The sequence below is a fragment of the Cygnus atratus genome, chromosome 9, assembly GCF_013377495.2.
Source record: "Cygnus atratus isolate AKBS03 ecotype Queensland, Australia chromosome 9, CAtr_DNAZoo_HiC_assembly, whole genome shotgun sequence".
Taxonomy (NCBI): domain Eukaryota; kingdom Metazoa; phylum Chordata; class Aves; order Anseriformes; family Anatidae; genus Cygnus; species Cygnus atratus.
Genome location: NC_066370.1, coordinates 17,513,958 through 17,538,518, shown reverse-complemented (window position 1 = coordinate 17,538,518; position 24,561 = coordinate 17,513,958).

The window sequence follows — 24,561 nt, the reverse complement described above, 5'->3', positions numbered from 1 at the left end:
ATACACATTTATTTTTAATACTTTTCTATAATTTTATTTTCAATGCTTTATTTTAAGAAGTCATCACATTTGGATGTTTATTTTTATTGTTTTTAAATTCAGCCAACTCTGTAATGTCTAGTGGAAAAATAAATCTTATGTTCTAGTATTAGGTAGAATTAGATCAATGGATTCTTACTAAAAATTATACATGAGATTCCTTTTATGATTTCACGTGGCTTTCAGCCAACTTTCTTTGCTACTCTAGCAAAGTTTTCAGAGTAACTAACTGAAGTCACACTGAAATGCCATTTGCTTTTGGCATGTTAGACCATGGATGCTATACACTGGACAGGTGCTTGTATTGACTGCAATTAGAATTTGGTTTGATGACAAAGTGTCCATACAGTGTTCTCAGAAATTTCTATGCACAGATCATAGGGATCTCTTCTCTGCTTCCTGTGCTTTGGTCACTTAGGGAGTGTAGGAAGCTGACATTTTAGTTACTTGGTAGCTGTACTGACTGTGATGCATCACTGTGACATGCTGACAGATTAAAAATCAGGAAAAATCCTAATTTGTCAAAATTGAAATGATTCATAAAGCAGGATCCTTTTCCACTACTCTCCTAACTCAGCCAAAGCATGGAGCTGCTTTGTCAGAATGTGCATGACAGGGTATTTTGGCATTTTTGAAACAGAAATCTTTGTATTTTTACATTAGTTGAAGCTACTTCCCACTGTGAGGTTTCAGAAAATGGAGACCAGAAAAATTAAAGGAAAAAATAAATAAATAAATAAATAAATAGGAACAAAATGTTTTAAAATAATGACAATAAAGTGCCCCAGGTGACCTAACCTGAATGTTTTGTTCGGCTTTCAGTTTGACAAATTTCCTTGTTTTCCTTACTTGACTGCAGCACAGGGTGCAAAGCAATGACAAGGCAGGATCCTTCGGTTACTGCAGAGGTTCCTCTTGCTGTGCAACAAGCATGTGGAATTGGGATGTAGCAACTCATCCCAGAGGACTAGGACTTAGACTGGGGCCCAGGGTGTATTCTGACATTTCCAACAATTTTGTGAAGGAGCAAGTTTTGCCCCTCTATTCCTGCCTCCCTCGAACTACTGCAAATAATATTTTTCAATCAAATTAGCAAAAGGCTTTTTGTATGTGCGTGAAGGGATTCAGATAGTGGTAGTACCTATATAATGTATATAAAAATAGAATAATAGAAGGTTAGAAAATGGGCAATTGTGGGCCTATTGTTCTTCATCTGTTCGCTTTCTAGGAACTGCCTGGTTTTGGTCTCCTCTGCTGTGTCTCTCCGTGGTGCTGGTGCTGTCTGTGGAGCCAGCCCCATGCCTGACCAGCCGTGAGTTTCTGAGCTCCCTTCTCACCGCTGAGCCGGGTGAGGCGGCAGGTTTTGCTTCTGCCTGGGCTCAGAGCTGCTATGTGGATGTACAACGTCCTGCAGAAAGATATGCTGCTCCTGCAGTGTGAGTGTACTCACCAGCCCCAGAAAACCTGTACACAGGTAAAGTGATGCAGTTATCCACTACTCTGGGTTATGCTGTCATTCTGTATTAAGACAAATTAGTGTACTCGGAAGCAATCAGAAGTAATTACTCTTTAAGAAACAATAGGCGTCACTCTGTGGCTTCTATGTGACAGCTAAAGAACTTGGCTTCCTGTGAAAAACCCATACAGCTTAATCTTCTTGTGTCAGATCATATTTCCCTGTCTTCTCTCAGTAAATGTTTACATTGCTGTGGTAAAAGGGGCGCTGTGTGATCTTGGCTAACAGGGGACTTGTGTGTTTAGAGATAGTAATGGGATCCAGTATCTTTCAGCTATCGCTCTCAAGATGAACGCGAAGAGGGTTTGTAGGTTCAGAATAGCTCCACTGCAGGGGCTCGAGTGGTCCCACTCTTAGGAGGAAATCCCAATTCCACAAACCCAGCTCCTGCTGTTACATGAGCTGACACCGCGACAAAACGGTGACAGGAAACGAAATGATAGGAAATGAGCACAGAGCCCCGGCTGTTCTTTTGCTCTCCAGGTAAGACTATGAATGATGCCTCAGCTGGTTCACCTTAGGAGTGTAAATATTTGCACTGAATCCTGCTTTTGCCACCCCTACTGCTGCATTTCCATCCCCATCACCTGCCTGTCATTTTCAGATGTTCCCTTAAAGATCAAACCCTTTCTGAGAGATCCTGTGGGATCTTTGAACTGTTAGAGAAATTTGAAGTCAGTGTGTGAGTAAACCCCATGTTTCACATTCTCTGGGAGGAAACGTGGGATTCATCTCAGTGAAGATGGTGCCAAATAGTGGTAGATTGAGATCCAGGTGAGCTCCACAATTGTAGTGATTGCCAAGTGTGCTTCTTCCTTAGGTAGTGGAGAGTCTAAACTTCAGATCCTGGCAAATGCCATAATCTCTGTACTTACTTTTTGTTAAACAGTTTGCTCTCACCACTGATGCTGCCCACACAGGGTTGTTTCAACCTTTTGTAACTTATATTTGTGGTAGCTTGTGGAAAAGGAAGACTGAGTAACAACAGAGTGGTCCTGTGGTTAAAGCAGTTAGGTATTGTGTAGGAAGTCTGGGTTCAGCTCCTGGCTTTGTTGTGGATGTGCTCTGTAATTGAATACACAGTTGCTGTTCACCTCAGTTCTCCTTCCATCAGATATAACCATCAGAAGGTGATTGTGAGGATGTATTCGCTGGTGAGAGATTGAAATATTGCATGTTATTGGGAATGTGGAGGTAAAATAGCGATAAGCCAGTCGAATGCTGTTCCGTAATTGGGTTTTGCTGTATCTCTGAGAACTAGCAGTGAGACAAGACTTTTAGGGAGAGTATCTGTCATCAGACTAAACTTAGTTGACCTTTATTGGTCTCCAGTAGATAGTACAACTCTCAAGAAACTTTGTTTTCCTTTATTGCTTCATGATGAGGGTGGTGTAGCACTGGAACAGCCAAAGAGGCTGCGAAATCTCCATCTTTGGGCATTTTTAAGATGCAGCCAGCCCAAGCCATGGTTGACCCCATCTGATGTTGGCAGTAGTCCTGCTTTGAACGAGTTGGTAGGCTGGGGATCTCCAGAGGTCTCCCTCCAACCACTGTTTCTGCGATTCTGTGGTTCTAATGATCTTTGTCTTACATGGAAGTACCAGTTATTTCAGGAAATATCAGTATCTTTGAGCAGTCAAAGCAAACAAGATAACAGTTTATTATCGTTTATTACTACTACTAAGTGAGTATTCTAAAAAAGGCAAACACTTGTATAGCCTTGCTTTCTGTCTCTCTCAAAGCAAAATTAAGGGTAGACATTATATTTGATATAGTATTCACTATTCAAATTACTTTTTATATTTTATCTATCGGTTATATGTATTACCTAATACTTAATTTGATAACTGCATACTTTTATCACTTCAGTATAGTAATACCGAGACAAAATATGTTCAAACATTAACTTTACAATCTCGTTGCAAAATACAGCTTACATGAGTGACTTACGAGGATACTTGAGGCTGAAATATCTTCTTTACCTACAGACATTTCAAAATAACACATATATGCTCTACAGAGTTAACAGCTGTTACTATTCCACTAATGGGAAGTATTTACTCTTTCTTATGTTGAAGATAAAGCGTTATGCACTTCTGTCTTAAGCTCAAGGTCCATGTAGTCCTATCTCTATAAGAGAAACCAGCAGAACTTAATTAGTCCTCGCAAAGCTCAGAGTGACTTGTGTGTATCCTCCTCTAGCTATTAGCACTAAAAGCTCTCCCATAAAGCACAAAAACTGTAGTGTAGTAATAACATGAGGTTCTCATTTTATATTTTTATGTTTACTACTTGTTACTATTTCATGTACATGAAATGATATAAAAAGATAGTGTGCATGCATATTTACAAGAGCGCACGATGTAATGAATTCTGCATGTTCTATTAATGAGCTCTTAAATCCGGGTTTTGTCTGTGGAGGAAAATCGGTGCATTTGCATCCGTCATTTTGTCCTGATGCTTATATGAAAAGGGCATGAATGACAAGTGCCAGGAATTAGGGAAATGAACGACTGGAAGTCAAGATGCTGAGTGGGTGTTTGGTTGTCTCAGCTTATTCTTCCTGTCATCTTACATAGTACATCCACATGAAATACCTGCATTCTCCACTACTACCGTTTTTGTCCTGAAAAGAAATGTAATAACTGTAATACAATGTGTTTTTTTTTCCTTTGATGTTAATCTGGTAATTTCTTTTGAAGCACAAAGACTGGCTTGTTACTCTGCAATGCGTGTGCTGGGAGAAAGTGGAAGGAACCTCACCTTGCCCAGCCGTCCCTGCTGGGTACTGACAGGGTGCCTCCAGTGGGTGCGAGAGAAGAGGAGCAATGACAGTGACATTTTGCCTGATATTTTGGGAGCTCCAGAGCGGACTGTATGAGTTGCCATAGCACAAGCTCCAGCACCACGACTCCCAAGTGGATTTGTTCCATCTGCTTCAGGCTGGTAATGCACCACCCGTGGGACCCTGTCATCAGCTTTTCCCTCAGCTCCTAGAACTCATGCAGTGCACGCTGCTGGCCTGTGAAGTACCCAGTGGAGGGCGTTTTCCTTGGGTATGTAGATCCCCAAGGAGGGATAGAGGGCTGTGACCAAGACCTATTACGGGGCTGAATTGAGATTCAGCCAAGGCCAGTCACCTGTGGGGTGCTCTACACGCTGTGGCTGGGTGCTGTGGCTGGGCTGCAGGAGGCAGCAGTCTCCTCCCTCATACAGCCTGCTGTCAGCATGGGGCAGGGGAGGACAATATTTGGCAAAGAGGTGGAAGACCAAGCAGAGGTACCAAGTCATAATAGTAATAGACTCCATTCTTTTACCATGGGTTCTCCCCCACCCACCCTTTTTTTTTAAAAAAGGTGAATTCAGTAGACTGATCCCAGTTTCAAGAGGCAGGCAGCAGTGCAGGGTACTATGCCTGCTCGGGCAACTTGGTCTGGCTCTGGAAGGATTTCTGAACACAGAAACTCGAGTTACTCTGTTCTGTAGAGGTCCTTGCACCGTGCTTTCTGCCACGATATCCAAAGGCTGTGGTTTCAGCAGCAGAACTAACAGCTGCCTTGTGTCATTTGCTGTCTTGTTCTCTGCCCAGGCAGGGAGTAGAGCAGCTTGTTTCAGCAGGGACTGTCTGTCTAAATGTGTACTCTGCTCTGTGTTTATGTTGGAAAAAGAAAGATCAAAGCGTGTGCTTTGAGCTAAAAATGGAGGCTGTGTGATTAGGGACCTCATCTCACTCCCGGTCACATACATATGTACATGTATGTCCGCGTACGCGCCCATGTCCTTCATCACCACTGGAACCCAGGGTGGGAGACATTGCTCTGAAATCAGGCTGTTCCTTTGGATGGAGACGTCTCTCTGAAAATCAGGCTGTTCCTTTAGATGGCCATCAGAGGTCAGGGCTGCCTTTGCAGGGAAGTAGACTTAACCTTATCTGTGACTAATTAGTTTTCTGTTTGCAATGAGGAGAGACTCAAGATCAGCTGATGATAGTGAGGCTGTTGAGTCAGAACAAAGCCCTGTCCAGCCTGGTGTCCTGTCTCGGAGAGTGCTGGTACTGGAAGGGTAAGAAAAGAGCATAAAAGGGGACACAAAGACCGGAATACTTTTTCTGATGTGTCTTTCCAGCTTCTGGTGTACTGCATGGAGGCAATTCCTGAGCTCCAGGCTGCATCTGGACTGCTGTATTTAATGGCTGTCAGTGGATTCCTTGAATTTATCTAAATTTTTGAACCTATTTATTCCTTTGGACTCTGTAACACTGACCTCCGCATTCCACCACCCATTGTGTAAAAAGTGTTGCCTTTTTTTTAGGCATGCTTTCAGATAATTTTATTGGGTGTTATAAAGATCAAAGAGTAATTATTCCCTGTTTGCTTTCTCCATTCCGCTCCTTGTTAAATATCTCAATCACATCCAAGTTTAGCTGTCTGATCAGCGATCGAGTCCTTGCCTATGACACCCCTTCAGTTTTAGGAGCCATTTGGTACCTCTGATGCTCTTGCTGCCTCTCTTAACTCTACCTTTTTGAGATGGCATGACCAGAATCGCACGCACTGCTCGAGACATGGGCACACCAGGGACTGACAAAATTGCAGAGTGATGTTTTCCATTTTGTTGTCTCTTCCTTTCCCATTTGTCCTTAGCATTGTGCGGGAGTTAACAAGCAGCTCTATTGTTAGAAGAGCCTACAGGGAGAGCCTCACAGGCTCCTCCTGGAGGAAGGATGCGGGTAACAGGACATGATTTATCTGTTTAATTTATGTTGGACTGTTTGATTTTGCAAAATTAACTTCCTCCCTGAAGAAGGATGTCAGATGAAATTTTCAGTTGAAAGGTGCAAGGGGAGAGCGAGAGATTAGCGTTCATAGCAGTGCAAAGCTGCGTGCTTTGATCCTTCTTCATACTTGCTGCTCAGCTCCACTGCGTATCTTGCCTACGGGACAAAGTTTGGGGGCAGGACTGGGGAGACTGCCTTATCCAGAAACTGCCAGCCAGATTGTTTCCCTTGGATCAGGCCCTATCTCAGCAGTTATGTCCTTGGCTTTTCACATGCAAAAGAAGCACTTTATTAAAAGAAACTGAATACTTCCCAGAGTCTGACGGCTTGCATTTTGAACTATCACCCCTAACAAGGGACCTTAAAACTGACCCTGAGACGTTAATTTAACCATTACAATTCCATTAGTCTAATTTGTCATGAAACATCTTTAACTAATTACCTGCATTTGTAAGTTAGTCCACATGTCATGAGATAAGAAGTCAAGCGTAGTCATAGGTCACTGCTCTCGGCTGCCATCACATAACACAGACCCTAGATGAAAGGGAATTTAGACTTGATAGGAGGAATCTAAATGACAGCTACTCAGTCAGTAAAGGCAGTCGTGGCTGTAATGTAAAAATTGGACCGCTGTTTTAGAAGGGGTGTTTTGGAAAGGAGGGGGCATGCCCTCATTAGCAGAATTAGGGCTCGGCAGACAGAGAGCATAATGCGTTCCCTATGAGCATTTGTCTTGAAGGTGGCAATTTGATAAATACAGGTCCCCACTAAAACCATTTGCTAAATGTGGTAGACAATAGTATCAAACATTTACGACTGAATTTAGAACTGTCCCTTTTCAAAGAGACCTGATTATGTCCTAAATGTTGCTTTAAAAAGCTCATTTGGGAGTTGCTGTTGGTTTCCTTACATGACAAATGCCGAAACAGAGGGAAAGACCAATTAGGAGTCTGATTAAAGGTTGCTCAAGCCTTTCATTGAGTATTATGTTTGGATTCAGCTCCCTATTACTCGTTGGAAATCTGCCCGTGAGTTTATAGCGGGAGCTCCAACGTGCTGCGTGCCACAAACACTTCTCTCGCTCAGATTTCGGCAACCGTAAACTTCCCCTCATTTCTCTTGTTCCTGTGCCCGTAACGTTCCCCTAGAGACCAGATGAAGAGAAGGATATGGTATATGATTAAAGCAAGACAAAGCGTTCGGAAAATTTCCTCGCTCTTGTTTCTGCTCCCTTTTACACCAAGAGAGGGGGTGCAGAGGGAGGTGATTGAGAGAGGGTCCCCCCACTGGAGTGTCATCGTCATATCGCTGGCTGCCTGCGCTGGGCGTGAGGAGTAATTAAATCCCAGCCTTCCCCACCCCTCCATCCCTTAGCTGATCCTTACAGACAGCAAATGCAATTGAATTCCTCGCTTCCATCACTCATTTGATCAATACAAAGGGCCAGGACGACACAGCTCTACCGGTCCGGCCAGCCCTACCTTTGTAGTCCCTAAGTACAGGCTCTGTCCGAGCCATAAATCACAGCTCCTCTAAATTAGAGAGGCTGCCAACACATCAGAGGGCTGGAGCAGGAGCTCCCTGTGATCACAGCAGGGAGGGGAGGATAAGGAAGGCCCTGATCAAGCTGTCTTTGCTTTATTCAAACAGCAAGGAACAGAGTGGGCCTGGGAGTCTCCGTGCTCCTCTCACAGACATCAACCTGCTGCCGTGGCTCAGCAGCGTTCTGGTGTTACCTGCCGGCCTCAGGAAAAGCTGAAATCCTCTTTGTGCAAGCTGTAAGGCAGTCTCTGAGATTAGAAGGAAACTTCTGGTGCTTTATTGCTGCAGACTTTATACCTTCCTCCAAATGCCTTTCTTGGCATCCCTGTGCAGAGGAGGGGCTGACTGGTTTGTGCCCCCCCCTTAGCACCAGCCAGCACTGGGTGTGCTCAGTCTGCAGAGAGGAAAAGCGACTGCCTCGCCGGGCTGCCCCCAGCCCCTGCCACGTGGCAGCAACAGCCCTATGCTTTCATGTGATGTAGTGGTATGAACACCATGGCGCTCCTTCCTTTCCTATGTCCCTCTGTTACTCTTCTACCAATATTCCTCCAGGTCTTTAAACGTAAATGAATCTTCAGGTCTGCAGATCTTTAGCCTGTCGGTGATGGGCATAAGGTATCTCCCAGTCTGAAATGAAAAATCGCAGACAATCCATCCTTTCGATCTCCTGCTTTTATCCTAAGCTGATAAGAGAGGCCCTCCTGTGCTTGTCAGCTTTGCATTCTTGGTGTGTGCTGCATAGCTGGGTATTGCAGATTAAAGGTGAAGAGTTGAACATGGAAAAAAAGCAGGAGTGAAGCAACTGTTTAATGGGATAGAGAGGCTTTCCTCTTGAAAACTGCTTATCCATATCCTGTCTGTTGGTAATTGCACAGAGTATTTTCTTTATGGAGCATGTTAGCACTGTTTTCACAATTTAATATATTTTACCCTCTTGCAGGATCATCTTTTCACCTTGGTAGCATTAAATCATTCTTTACACAGATTGTAAAAAAAAAAAAAAAAAAGTCACCCACCACATTTTTTCAAGCTGTTTAGTTCTGCCCTGTGCATCTTTTGTCTTTTAATTACAAGTGTTCATGTATGCTGAGGAGTCAAAGCTGAGATGGTCTCAATCTGTCCCTAAGTTTAAGCCCATGCAGTTCCAGGTTTGGAAACTCTTTTCCACCCAAGCCTGTCTCAAGCTGTAACACAACCTCTGAAGTTACAAATCCAGATATTGTGGAACTCACAATGCTAGGATGTGCTATGCTGACACAATCAAACCTTGGAAATATGAGGTTTTGGCAGTTGTTTTGGCTTAGTCATGTCACTGTAGGTCTGTCTGTCTTTCTGCTAGAGTTATTTTCATATTTTTTTTGCAACCTCCTCCATGTGTCTTGCTCTGTTTTTCAGGTAGATCTTTGCCTCCTAGCGCCTTTAAGAGTCTCAGGTGGGATGGTGGCACCACCGGATCCCATGGCTCGCTGATGTTTTCATGTGCTGGGATTCACCTCCAGGAAGAGATCTAAGAAAGCATCGTTAAAAATCTGCATAAGCTTATGGGAGCCAGAACATATGGGAGCAGAAAGTTGACTGGAAAATGGCTCACATATGTACGCTGCCACTGCCCTTACTGCTGTCTTTGTTGGTCCCTGGAGAGGTGCTGGGAGAGTACAACAGTTGCTGACAGTGAAAAGCAAGAGAAGAGAAGGGATGCATTTATCAGCGAAAGATGCAGTCATGACTCTGGCTTGGCATGATAAACAGCATGCGCTGCTCAGAGATCGGATTGCAGACAGGTCAAATTCCCCTGCTCTCTCCCCTGCTTGCTCCTGGATTCTGCTGCGATTGATGCGAACCAGCCTGGTTCTGTGTCCCCTCCTCACAGCTGGGGTCTGCGGGGCTGCAGTGAGCTTGGGAGCAGGGACAGTTTGGGGTTGGGAAGAGACTGAACTGGGATTTTTCTGATGCCAAAAGTTCCTGATCTCATTGGTATAGATAATGTCAGTGTTTATAGATGTATAAATGATTATGGGGGTGGAGAAATGGGGGGATCCTTGGTAGGGACTAGGAGGGGTCTGCAGTGAGGTGGGGGCTTCTGAAATGGTAGAGGCTTGGGAGTGTGCTCAGGAGAAGATGGCAGCACTGGCTTGAAATATGTTGTCACAGTCTGGAGCAGGTAAGGTTGCTGGGTTTAAGGTCTAAGACAGAAGAGAGAGAATGTGTCTCACAAAGGATTGAAGGAGCGTATTTTGGGGATATTCGAGCAACTGTCCCTCCCCCGTCCTGTGCACTTGATTGCACATGACAGTCAGTTTTGCTGATGGAAATGCGGTGGCTTTGTTTTCTGCCCCACCTTCAACTCCTTGCCTTTTTACTTGTCCACACAGTATTATATATCCTGTGGCATCATATAATTAAAATAGATGATTATGCAGATGCAAATGAATCCCTACGGAAACCTAGCACATGGACAAAACACCACGAGCAAGTTCTAACTGATTATGCAGCTACAGAGAAGATTCTTTTTAAAATTAAAAATACTTTTACATTTTTTTCATCTTTTTTAATGCTAACAACTGAACATTTTCCTCTCCAGGTAAAATCTGAAATAGATGAAAGGGAGGAAGGAGCACAGAGTTACTTAGGGAAGTACAGGCTGTAGCTTTCTGGGCTCCAGAGAGCACAAAATCTTTCCACCCATTTGCAACACCCCTCGCCACTGCATGCAGACTCCAAACCCGCTATGCACTTGGCTTCCCTATCTGTGACTCCCACTCCCTTTTTTAATATTGTGAATTTTCTCCCCAGACCCCCAAAATATTTTGGCCCTGCAAGTGCGCTGGATTTTTTATTAATGTGCAAAGTCCTTCTTTTATTCCACTTCTGCACTGCTGCCTTCGGTTCGTGATTTCTGTTCCTCAGTGGCCTCAGCGAATGCATGCTGTGGCCTGAACGGGGGCGGTTTTCTCTGCAGTTTCAGTGAAATGCAGCTGTGTGTTGCAGGCACAGATAAGGATGGTGGAGGGACTGCAGCCCTCTCACTAGCACCATTTCTTGTTATGTAGAGGAGAAGAGGTACTGCTTTTCCTTCTCCATCATCAATCTGTTTTTATTCAGCATTTGCAGTTGCCAGGATGTGATGCTACCACTACTGGTGTTTCCTTGTCCCTAGGCTTGATGGATACATTTGGTGCCCCCGTTAACCTCTCTCCATTCTCAGTAACACCTTTGTGATGATTTTCCCTTTCAAAGCCACAGTTATCTTACAAGCCTTTGCAGCAGTAAATCCAGCCTCTTTTGACTCCTTTCCCAAAGGTGTTGAGTTCTAAAAGGGGAAAACTTGTTGAGGATATTTTCCATTGATATCAGTGGATCCAGAATTTCTTATTTCTTATCTACAGTGCTCTTCATTCCTTCTCCATTGCTTTCAGCAGGAAGGGCCAGATTCTGCTCGCAGAATATAACCATCATTTTTAAGGGAAGAAAGAAAGAAAAGAAAGAATCTAAAGCAAAGCTATCAGTCTCAGGATACAAATCAGGTGGAGCTGCCTTGACACTTGTGCTGCCAATTAAAGGACAGCATGTTATGTAAAGAGCAATACAGAGGCTTCTCTAAGAGGGAGCTTGCAGCATAGCAGGAGATGCCATGTGTGTGGAAGAACCAAGGATCAGCTGCTGCCTGAAGCAGAGACTGTGCAGACAGCATCTTTGACAGCATTCCTCAGAGCAACATCCAGAACTCTGGCAGACCATGGCACGACTTTTCTACCTCATTATGTGCTGAGAAACAACTGGTTTTTACTCATTAGACACTAATCAAGGTCACCCCTTTGTTGCTGAATGCTCTCCATTCACTACACTGTTGGCAGGAGGGCTTGCTCTGCTCCTGTGTGCTCAGGAAAGAAAAAACCACACACACAAAATAAAAGGACAAGAAATCCTTTGGTCAACCATCTGTTGGAGCACAGGCTGTGGACACAGTGCAGATACAAACGCCTGGATGCATTTTGCAGGTGTGCCCTGTGACCCATCTTTCCATGGAGGAATTCAGTGGGAAAACAGATTGCACTAGACTGTTCCTGCAACTGCAGTTAATCGCGCCTTTCTGTATTACTGCTACAGGATTAACACAAACATTGCTCCTATTTTCAGGCTTATCAAAGGCAGCAGCAGATCTCTCTAATCTCCTATTTCCCTGCTCTCTTTAAAGTGTTGAAATGAATGGAGCGCTGATGAGCAGGGATGTGGTGCCAGCAGGGATGGTGTCATTTAATGCCTCGCTATTTATGCTATTTAATGCCTGTGTGGCTTTATGTGTCCTGAGTGACTTGCTAACCATCTGGCACCCTCCACCCTTTCACAGGGCAGACGGAGGTGTAGACAGCATCTTCATTTGTCTCCGATCCAGAGTGACCAGCAGCAATGAAACAGCATAGTTCCGATGTGCCTGTTTCAGCATAGCCTGCACCTGCTGTCGCTGAAGGATGAAGCTTGGAGGCCGTGATCTGGCGACCCTTGCTACCAGGCAGTTTGGATGCAGATGAGCTGTAGGCACACACCTATGTTTCTCCTGAATTGGTTGGCACTTGCAACCTGAATTTTATTTCTGGCTGTGAAAGGCCTAACAGTATCTGATCCACAGGAGCGCCTGTTTGTACAGAGTTAACTTGTCAAAAGCTTTTAGGGAAGCTGGAATCAGCAGAATTGTATGTATCACATCAGCTTCTTGTCCTAAGAGCCCTACAGCTGGATTTACAGTGCCATTGAATCACAGCCTGAATCTTTAGCTTTAGTACTTTCGCTAATCACAAATAGTTGGGTTGTGTCCTCCAATCTACTAGGAAGTGGGCTGAGATTCACCCTACTGTTTTCACACCGCTGTCAGCTGGCGTTAACTTTCAGTCATTTCTCTTTTGATGCCAGACTGAAATCAGTGACCTAGAAGTAAAATACTCTGTATTTTGTTAGCAAGCAGTCCCTGGAGTTGTGCAGTCTATGGGCATGTTTTCTCAGCTAGCTCTTTTGTATATCTTAAAATTGTGGCAATTCTACTGTAATTACCACCAGGCCTCTTTGGTAGCAGAATTTATTATTTCCTTCCCGCTTTCTCCTATGTATTTCTGCTTGGATCACAGTGAATTAAGGACTTCCTTTAGTTTTTGAGGGATCATGATATCCTACTCTAAAGCATTCATTTTCAACAATGACATCCTGAGAGGTTATTTTACAGATTCACTGATATTTTTGCAAGGAGGGCAAACTGGATTCCGTCTGTTTGGCACTTACTGCGCTGTCTGTTAGCGGTACAGCTGTGGGATCTGACCCTGAAAGTGCTGAAGCCTGTGAGAGTATTTGCAGAAGTAAGGACTAGTCATGTGTGGGGCATTTTCACAATCAGCCTTCATGTTTATTCGGAGCACTTGCGGACAGTGCTGATAGTCTGTGGGGAGGTGCTGGCTGCCCTTTCCAGCGATATTGCTGAAGGTTCGCTTTACTCATTGTTTTATGGAAGTTTCCAGTTCACGTTGTGACTTTAATGCAGGCTGTTAATATGAGTAAGTTATATCACCATGTTGTGTTTTTTTGGCATTCAGATTCAAGGTCAGATCCGGTGGGCCAATTTATGGGAGTATCTAATGAATTGCCAGCATCCCAGGAAGTACACAATTTGAGATTAGAAGCAGCACCACCTTATTACCGTGATAGTCAATTGCAAGGGAAAGTGCAGTGGAAGTAAGGACAGGGTAATGTAACATGTGAGTGGAACAGCACTCAATCCGTGTATTATGGAATTGTCATTCTCTGCCACGGTTCAGCATAAATGGACTAATCTTCAGTTTGAAAATGAGGAGAGCTTGACTGTTAAAGAATAGGTCATTTGGCTTCTGGCAACAGTCGAAGTTGCTATAATATTAGCTGTAAGAACTTGTGCATTCTTAGTAGGGAGATAAAAATGATTAAATTGCACTACTTGCTTCTCTGTCTTCTGAAGTAATTCGTATTTGGCCCTGGATTTGTCTAAGCATTTGCATAATTCCTAAGGCCATTCCTATTCAGAAATGCATTTCAACTTGTGCTTAAACTTAAGCAAGCGCAGAAGTTCTGTTCAGTTCCTGGGGCTTAAACTTTGCTGAACAAGGTATCGGCCAGTAGCTTCCAACGTGTCAGGAACATCTGAGATTGCTGCGATATAGCAAAGGAAAGTTTGCTGTGCTCGTTGTATTATGGGCTGAATATTCTTTCGTGACTCAGTAAGGTTAGGGGTGAACATCTCGGAGCCCTAGAGAGGATCATTTTCAATAGAGTCCTCTGTTAGAAATCCAAGAGCCAGAGAGCTGGGGTCATGGCTCCCAAGAGTTTTATGGACTCTGCAAAACTGGCAGTCGCACTGGCTGCCTTCCTTCCGCTGGGTCCCTCCTCAAAAGGAATGAGCGGAGCCAAGGGGAAGGTTTTGTTGGGCTCCTTGGGATGTGGAGTTCTGCAGGCCAAATTCTGTTCTGAATTATGTTTTATTATTGCAGAGTAACTTAACTTTGGTAGGGCCAAGCCAGGTGGTAGCCATTGTCGATGCAAATTGTAGTACAGTTAAAAAATTTTTGAAAAATTCCAGTATTTCCATATGTATTTCTGTCCAAGCTTGGGAGGAGAGTGGAGAAGAACCTCAATATGCTGAATTTCTTTCTTTTGTGGGTATGGGGAGCTCAAAACATATTGCTTGGCATTATCAAGCTATTATGTGTCAGTTGAGTTTAGCATCAGAACGTGTCAGCCACTGCAGTTCCACTGCTTCAGGAGGATGTGTGTGGGAACTGGAAATTTTAAACTAGGGTTGACCCCAATCAAAAATGAAATGTTCGGTTACAGCTTTTTAAAGAAAATACAATGAAACAATTGACTTTTTTTTTTTTTTCCGTTGGAGAAAATCATTTTCAAACATTTGGTAGAAAATCCTCCACAGAATAGACTTATGGCCTGAAGTCTTGTTCACAGTAAAACTGGTGGGAATTTTGCTGTTAACTTTCATGTAGCCTGAATTTCACTGAGGTTTCTGTTGCAGCAGGAGGGATAGCGTGGCCCTTTATCTGGAGGCATTAGTGTAGCTTCAAAGCCTCTTGGCCCACTTAAGAAATAAAAAGCATTCTTATATATCTCATTGATTTGTCAGAGGTCTTGGTCCACTGAAAGTAACGCAGTTTTTGTCTCTATCCCAGGGAGCCACAAGGAGCTTAATCTATATTTGTTAAAATGAAGACCTGTAGCATGTTCTTCGAACGCACCAGTAGCAGGAGAAAGGGCAAATGTCCAGGTTAGTGCTCTATTTTGCTGGGCTCTGTTCAGAACATTGCTGTAGAATGTTTGCTCTGTGAAGAGGAATCACCGCAGGTTCCAGATGTAGGTGTTTACAGTGGGACCGTATTTCTGTTTTAATGTAGTGCTGTGCATCATGCTGTCGCTGTTTGCCTGATCCCTGTGTATGAGATGATTCACCTGCTGCAGAATTTTTCTGTCTGTATAGCAGATTTTATTAACCCCCAGAGAGGCTTATTTGGAAGCTGATTTTCCATCCCAGACTGGGGTCCCGCTATTAACAATCTTTCGTGAGTAAGGAGTGGTTCGTTTCATTGCTTTGTTACCTCTTAACCTGGGACAAGGGCATCAACAGTCGTGAGAGAGGGAAGAGAAAGGGCTGGAAGAATCAGAGGAGAGGAGGAAATAAATGCTTCTAAGGGAAAAGGAGTTTTCAGTGAGCAATTACCATCTGGAAATTTGCTAAGAGGCTTTTGCAATGCTTTTTATAAGCAACATTAAATGTAATTTTAGTTAATTCTGGACTTAACCTGCCCACTCATCCTTGGATTTAGGGCTCACTCGAAGCAATTTACCAGTTTTGCACTTCAAGCCAATCTGTACCTGTTTTACCAGCAGGTTTCACTGCACTGAGGACAGTGACACAAAAAAGCAGTACTTTTCAGGGAAGAAATGGTTCCTAGGAGGGGCCTAACAGCAGAGTTTGAAAAGCACCGTGTTCCCAAAGAAGGGCCAAGTTTTTCAGAAGGGCTGAACACCAAGCACTCCTGCTGTGACAGATGGCTGAGTATTTCAAAAGATCATGCCATTAAAGCTGGCTGGAAATTGTCTATTCTCTTGTTTTTGACAGGAACTTGGGTTTTGTATTAAAAATAATAATGGAGCAGAATGGGCAGATTTCCTTTCAGCATTCTATTTTTATGTGCGCGTTTTAATTGTTTTGGTCAGGGAAACTCTCCCTCCCGTGGTACATTCCTTTGCAGCTTGCTGTGCTTGGAGAGACATGTGGTAGCAGCCCTGCAGAGAGGGGCTTGGGGGTACTGATGGATGAAAAGCTCAACATGAGCTGGCAACGTGCGCTTGCAGCTCAGAAAGCCAACCGTGTTCTGGGCTGCCTCAGAAGAAGTGTAGCTAGCAGATCGAGGGAAGTGATTCTCCTTCTCTGCTCTCGTGAGGCCCTACCTGGAGTGCTGCGTTCAGCTCTGGGGCCCCCAGCACGAGAAAGGCACAAACATGTTGGAAAGCTGGGGAGGGACTCTTTGTCAGGGGGTGTTTGGTGAGAGGACAAGGGAGAATGGCTTTAAACTAAAGGAGGGTAGGTTTAGATTGAACATAAGGAAGAAACTGTTCACTCAGAGGGTGGTGAGGCACTGGAACAGGTTCCCCAAAGAAGCTGTGGATGCCCCATCCCTGAAATGTTTAAGGCCAGGCTGGATGGGGCTTTGAGCAAGCTGGGCTGGTGGGAGGTGTCCCTGCCCATGGCAGGGGGTTGGAGCGAGTTGATTTTTAAGGTCCCTTCCAACCCAAACCATTCAGTGACAAATGCTTCTGAAAGTCTGATCACCTGTTCTGGCACCTCAATGGCAAGACACTTTTCTGAAGCTCTAGCCAAACACAAGTACACCGTCATGTGGTGGACAGAACACCGCAGTGTGCTACTTGCCATTCATGTTTTCTTGGGTAAGTTCCCATTTCAGTTTTCCAGAGTGGGATAAGGTTTGAAATACTTGATTTGGAATCCCGAGCACATGAACTTCAGTGGGTGAATGCCCGTACTTCTGGCTGTTCACATTCAGGATTGGGTGTGCTTGGCCCTCTGGAAGTGCGCCTGTGTTCGTATGTATCTGCGTACTCAGAAAATGTGTCTGGGAACTTGAGACTGTTTCTCAAAATCTGTGCTTTAAGATTTCCTTGGTTTAACTTTCTGATCTGTAAACTGGAAGTAATTTTCTATCCTCAGCAAAGGACTTACAAATATCAGTGTTTATGCATGCAACTTTGGAGAAGCAGAAATACAAAAAATTACTTCTTTTCCATTGAATGTCTTGGAGCTCTTTTAAACTGCTAATTAATTGAGCAATCATAATGATGCACCCATGGGGATGAAGGGGGAGGAATAATTTACAGGTGGGAGAAATGAGGCATGAATGACTTCCTAGCCTTACCTGTGCCATGCCGTTAGTCTGTGTCAGATCCAGACAAATACCTTCTGTCCTGTCTCCTTTTTCATCTGTGATAAGTGGCTGGGAACATCAGCTTCCTCGCCCCTTCCTCTTCTTCTGCAGAGGACTCATTTCCTTATCTCCAGCCTGCTGTTTCATTGTAAGCACGAGGAGTCCATGTGGCCCATCTCCTGTGGGGAGCAGGCTTAGAAGCTGGGACACTCATTTAAATCCCAGGTGCCAACCACTGGGTGGGACACAGCTGAAGCTCCACAGCATGGGAGAAAGGGAGTCAAGAAATGAAACTCCTGGTGTTCTTAGCACAACCACACATTCTGCCTTGTCTCCCTCCTCCCGACTTTACGTGCAGCTGGATTATGATGTGCCATCCTCTGCACATCTCCCGCGGTAATTCAGGTTCTATCCGTGCTGCACTGAGCAGAGTGCCTGAGGAGTATCTGACCTGACTCTGAAATATCAGCTTATCTCCAAGGAAACCCAGCCCCTCCTTTGTTGCCCTCTCTTTCCTGTCTCTATCCTTGTGCCTGGGGTTGGTAGACTTCTGTACAGAAAACAGTGTGAATCTTCCAGAATACGTAGAATAAATGAGCACAGGTATAAAAATTTGTGGGAACCGAAGAGTAAAATACTGCTTAGGCAAAGACCCGTCACACAATTTCACCTACAGTTTGGCTGGGGATCCTGCTTAAATTTAGTTCTTAAACACAGCTGCGAAGCTCATGAAGATGCCACATTGGTTGCTCACCCAGCAACCTTTATATCCTCCTGCGAAGGTAATAGAAACAGCAATAGTGAGCAGTAATTCTAACACAGGCTGGTGTGCCTCATTCTTCTGGCTGCTCCTTGTCATGCTCCTGGAACTCAAGTCATTAAGTTCTTCTTCTAGCCAACCTGGCTGTGGACTACGTCTACCCTGTCAGTTACTCTCATGTGTAGAGGAAGAGAAAAATACTGATTATAACTTGCTGGTCTCTGGAACGTGTTTTTTTTTTTTTTAACTGACAGGGCTTATGGTTACCTTTAGCCATAGCTTTTTGAGTAGTTTTTTGCTGGACAGCAGTGATAAGCCCTCCAGGAAAAAGCAGTGGTAAGTGGTGGCTCGTGATATACATTTCGTACTCTTTTCTGTAGTAGTGTTTGCTATTCTATTTCAGTTGATGTATTGTGTAAAAAAAAATCTGGTAAAGCTGCTAACCCATATGTGGTGAATTTAAGTCTATTGATTTCTAGCTTTCCTATTTGCATTTTACAGACCCCTACCGCATCTGGGACCAGAGCTTGAAAAGCCCTCTTTAGTGAAAAGGATTGTCTTCTGCAGGTCATTGACATTGACACTCTATATTCTGCCTTATCTAAATTAGGCAGTCTCCAGTATTCTCTGATCTAATCCCAAAAGTAAAGGGTGTGTGTTTGGTGCAGATGTAATGCTTACACATAAATTTCCCATTGAGCAGTTATTGGAAAAGGAGATGAAAACAGGTAGAGCTTGACCCTGCAGTTCGGTGCACATGCTGTCAGGGACGCAGTGTCTGCTAACACCTGGCTTTTCTGCACCTCGGCAGGTGATGGAGTTCCCACTCGTTCAGGAGTCCACTGCCAATGGTTATCGCATGCTGTTCTGAGAATTCCCATCAGTCAAAAGAGTCTCATAAATAATTTAGAGGAAAGCAATTAGCACACACAGCTGTAGCTGTTTGCAAAGTCACAGTCATACCTGCCAGGGCAATCTGGAAATGGAAATTGCAAAACCATGTTTTAAAGTAGCCAGAATAGTCTAGCTAGGAGATAGAGTTGGTGGGTAGTTGTTGATGAGTAAGGAATAATTGCACTTCCATGTCTTTTCGTGAGTAATGAAATCCAGGATAGAGAACTTTAAATATTTTTTTTCATACTGGGGAAGGGATCAAAGGGATGCATAGTTTGAAAAACTCCATCAGTCTCCTTATCTTTCCGGAGGCTCTGCAACTCACTCAGCTTCAGAATGAAGGGGATAAGTTTTATTAGAGACTTGAACTTGCATTTTGAAGGCTTCAGCTAGTTAATGCTAGTTTATATGTACAGACTGTCCAGGAAGGATAGGCAGGAGGAAAAGGAAGGAGGTATAGCTTGAAATTTCTCATCTGAGTATGCTTGCCTTGACAGATTGATGGGAATAAATTGTTTGAGAACTTCTGAGGAATGATAAAAGGCAGAGGAACCTGCCCTTTAAGAATCCCAAGCAACTACAGGGAAGGTGTGAAGACAAAGGTTTGTTTGTGCAGGTGAGCCATGGGAAGAGGATATCCATATTTAATCTAAAGATGGCAACAGGCTGGGGAGGGCGTATGGAAATGCATTTTAGGATAGGGTTAGAAATCAAAATCATCATGATTCCTGAACACTTCTACATCCTTCCATGTGGTTAGGATGCTGTCTGCCTGGCTTTAAATAAATCAAAGACAGAATGAACTGATGTCTGGTCTTCTGCTGCATCTCTTGAAATATGCAGATCAAATGTTGCCCACCTCTATGACATGATAGTTTCCAAGGTGGAGTGGCCTCTAGATTGGGTTGAAGCATTTCCCTTTTACGTGTGACTTCAACTCAGAAAATGGAGAGATGTCTGAATAACAAATTTGTCATAACAAACATTTTCTGTAAGTGCCAAGTCTCCTACTAAATTGCCTGCATTTTCTTTCCATGGAGTAATTTTTGAATAGAGATAAGTCAGCTATTTTGTTTGTCAGTACTAATTTGAAAAAGCTACGTTCATTATGTTTCAAAAGCCTTAGATATAACAGACCAGCTCCAGATGACATTGCATCAGTGTCTTGATGGGACACTGGGAAAGATGGATATCCTTGTGGATTTCCATTTGAACTCCCCATTTCATCTTACTCTCTCCCAGTTGTTTAAAATTCTTTCAGGCTAAGAGATATGCATAAACACAATTCCACTCCACTGATCTTAAAATATGTAGGAAGGTCCCTGTAGCACTTTTCTTCCTCATTGGAGATGGTCTCAGCTTCTTCAGCCTCTCCTGATAATGAAGATTTTCACTGACCGTAACATCCTCATTTCTGTCCTACGCTGCACGTTCTTCATCCTTCTTCATGGACAATTCCAGTGCTGCAATGACTGTAGCAATGACTGCTTTAGAAAGTGTTTAGCAATTACAGTAATGGTATCATTTGGGGAAGCTGGTAATCAAATTCCTGCTGCAGGAGGTTTTTGCCTCTTGTTCCTTCAAGTTCTAAGAAATTCAGTAACAGCTTTGTCCTGTTTCTAATTTATTCCTTATTCCATTTGACTCTTGTTTCTGATGAAACAACCCCTCACAATCTGATATGAGTGAAAGGCAACACAGCATCAAAAGAAGTGTTCAGCTGCCAAGCAAAAGACAAAATGTACCAGTAGGGTGCTGTGCATCGGCACTGCTTCCAGGAGGCAGCCGTCTTCCAGATCTTGCCCTCAGAGAGAACACAACCAAAATGTTTTAATGAAGAATACTGGCAGTCGGCTACAAGAAACCACGCTTACTCTTTCTGCAACACCATTTGGACTCGCATCACTTGTGCATGTTAAAGGGTGTTCGGATTCTTGCCCTGCCCTTCTAGCCTTGACCACTTCTGCCTGCCCCGGCCTCCCGTGGTCCCTGTGCAACTCCAGAGGAGAACTGTTGGGTATTGCTTCCCCCTGCCATGGATCAATTGAAGCATTCATTTTCCAGTGAGCTTCCCAGTTAGTTGTATTGGCACAACTTTGGGGGTGGTGAGAGGGAGCAGAGATACAGGAGTGAAAAAGAGTGACTGGAGGCAACAAACTTCCCAGCTGGTTTTGCTGCCTAACTAAACATGTAGAAGTGAACCTGGAACTAGCAGCAGCCCTGGTGAGCTACAGCGCAGTGCAGTCACCTGCACAGCTTCTGTTTCACAAATGGGCTCTGCAGCCTGCGGTGGTTTGGTGCCATGACAACACTGCCTGTGGTACCTGCAAGAGTGAGTTTAAATATAGTTTATCCGCGGTCTCAGTGAGCTCTGGTCTGTGCAGCGCAGGCAAACAGCAAGATGTAATTATGGAGTATTCAAGTCAGAAGCTAAACACTGTGTTAAGGGCGCCTTTCTTTCACTTGCACAGTCCCTTTTACAGTTATCTCTAGGGCCTGTTGACTTCAATCCACTTGTTTTCAAAACATGCCTGCAGGGCAGGGAAGCAGCCCTGTCCGTGTCCTGTAGGACACGGTGTGGAAACTTGTTCACTTTGCAAGCAGCAAGGAAGGTTTGGAACTTTACTGCTCCCATTTACAGCTCCCACCTGTTTGAGGGCACTCAGAGTGCCGCAGCTGAGCTGATGGGCTGTGGCTCTACATTCTTCAGCACGATGCTGGGCAGCTGATGGAGGTGGCCCAAGCTATTCTGACTGCATGTAAGGTAGACTGGGAACAGAAGTTATTTTCTGCCCTACAGGCTGAACAACAGAGGCAACAGCCTCCGACTGACAAGTGCTGGTGGCTGTTGTGGGGTGAAGCACTGTCCTGAAATGCCAGGTATGGGAGGTTCAGGCTAGGAGTTTGTTGTGGAGCAGTGTTAATGTGTGTCATCCTCAATCACTAAGCTTCCTTTCTCCTTCAAGAAGATTATCCTTCCCTCTGGAATCCTTGTCAGTGTTGTAACTATGAAAGTACAGATATTTAAAATTTGAGTAAACGTACAAGTGAGAGTGGTTTTGTACTCTAAAATCTAACTGTATTTACATAATTGGGTTATGGTCACAGAAGAGGAACTGAAAAATTTACTCTGCAATGACAGAAATGTCAGAGATCCCCTCACCCACACATCGGCCAGAAGTTCCCTTGAATTAATTGTGCAGGCACAGAGCACACACTGAGATCAAAGCCAGCTATGAGGAATCTGCTCCGAAAAAGCGGTGGTGTTTTTTTTGTTGGTGGTGGTTGGTTGGTTGGTTGGTTTTTGTTTGTTTGTTTTAAACCCAGTCACTTTGGAGATCCAAGTCAGAGTTTACTGCATACGTTAGGTTGCCAGCCCTTGCTTTGGGGTAACCGGGATGTAGGTGAGATGAGCTGCTGCAAGTTTCACAGCCTCTTAAGTAAAGTTTGCACCTATCAAACAGTGATGTGGGATCACAGCCAAAGCCCTCTTGGTGTTTCAAAAATGCCAGTCAGTGTAATACATGGATAGTGAATGAGAACTTAAGCTTTATCAAGCCACTAATTTGAAGGAAAAGGAAATACTGCTTTTTGTTAACTGTGACACAGAAGCCATTGTTTGAATTTTAGGAGATTTGCCTCTGAGGTATGCTGAAGTGATCTTTTTTTATCAGGAGCTGCTGTGCACTCGTCCTTGACAGGAAGGGCAAGCTGAGCAAACAGGGCAGAGGACGACCATGTGAGGTGGCCGCAGGGGAGCCAGCAGCAGGGACAGAGCTGCTCCGACTGCTTGAGAATCTCTTCAGCAACTGGGAAGGGGCTGAAAGCACAAAGACAAGATTGTGTTGTGAAGGTGTTTCCTCACAGAGTCTGGATTATTTCTGTTGCAGTATTGCTTCCTTCACACCCCTTGTATTACTATGCTATAGGATTAACATCAGAAAGTTAAGAGAAACTTCAGACTTCCCAGAGCATGGCCCAAGGAGTAGCCAATGCTCTGTTGTCCATAGCTGCATTCAGTTTAGAGTTTACTTGCTGTGAATGTACCTTTTTAAAAAGCTTTTTTGCTTTGTTGTAATTTAAGAACAATCCTTCCAATGTCTCTATTGTCAAGTATGTGCTGAGATGTATGGGTATTTCTGCCAGTATAGTCTTTCCATCGCAACTTGAAGCTATGGAACGTGCAAGAGTGGTCCTTAATTTTATTCTTATTCAGAAGTGGAAAAGAAGGCAGTGACAACAGAGAAAATTTTCATTTTCCTTCTTAAACCCCACCAGTTTGAATAATCTTTTGCTGAGTTTCCTGATGTGGCTATTTGCATTCTTTTGTGAATTCAGACTGACTGTTAGCAGCCTCCAAATAAAACATGGTTATATGAAGATTTACCTTGGCTGTATTCTTGCTTGGCTATACGACACACATGGCAGCTAACTGGTTCAGCTCATACTACATGGCTTTTTCCAGCAGCTGCTTCCTATCCAAGCTCACTGCTGCCCAAATTAGCAGGATTGGTGCTTTAGCTCAAGAAGTAGGAGATTTAGTTCTGGTGTTTGTGTCAGTGATCAATGAAGCCAGGAAGCTGCATTTACAAAGTGTTCAAAGGCCCTTTTATTCTGAAAGAATCAAATCCAGGCTTCTGTTAAATGCAGTAAAGTCTCCCGTCATTAAAACATTGAGGCTGCAAGTTTGGCCGCAAAAATGTTGCAGTAATGCAGTTGGTATTCAGTCCTTTCTGTCAGCATTGCCAAGTCTGCCTTTTATTTATTTATTAATTTTCACAAGTCTCATGTCTTTCATGCATTCTTTAAAGCCTCAGTGTTTACAGCGTGCAGTTTACAGTGTTTACTCATCTGAGAATCTCAGCTTCCAGTTTTTAAAGATCTGCTACTAGCCCTCGTGGACAAGGAGGAAGCAGAAACGTGATAAGACTGATCCTCACAAGCAAAACCAGAAGGCTTGTAAAAGAAGAAAAAAATTAGAAAGTCAAATCATGATTTTTAAGAGGATCTCATGAACTTGGGCTCTCATTTATGTGCCTCAAGTGCCTGAAGTAGACGGTACTAATGATTGCCTGGGTCAGGCCATGACTCAAGTGCAGAGGTGCTGTTAGAGAGCCAGAGAACACAGCAGCACTGCGATGGGTTGGGGGAGGAATCCTCTTTCCATTTATTATATTCCTGTTTTACCTTCACAGCCTGAGTCTTGCATTGTGCACCCTGTTTACTGTGTGTTTCATAAAGGCCAGAGGACTCATCCTGTTGCTCTGAAACTGCTTAGCCCATCTTTGGCTGGATTTACTGTACAGGAAGAGCAAATGGTTGCTTAGGAAAGCACTGTATTTAATGAGAGAGCTGGCCTGGACATTTTTTCAAACAAACAAATAAAAGCCAGCAACTCTCAGTCTGGCACTGACTGTTCTGTTCTGATGGTGTGTTACCGCATTGTCTTCCATATCCCTTTTTTTATTTCTTTGTTACAGAATTTCACAACCCATGGCCTGGATACTGCAATTCCTGGAGGAATGCACAGCATAATGGATACTGCATGATCACAAAATAGTTCACG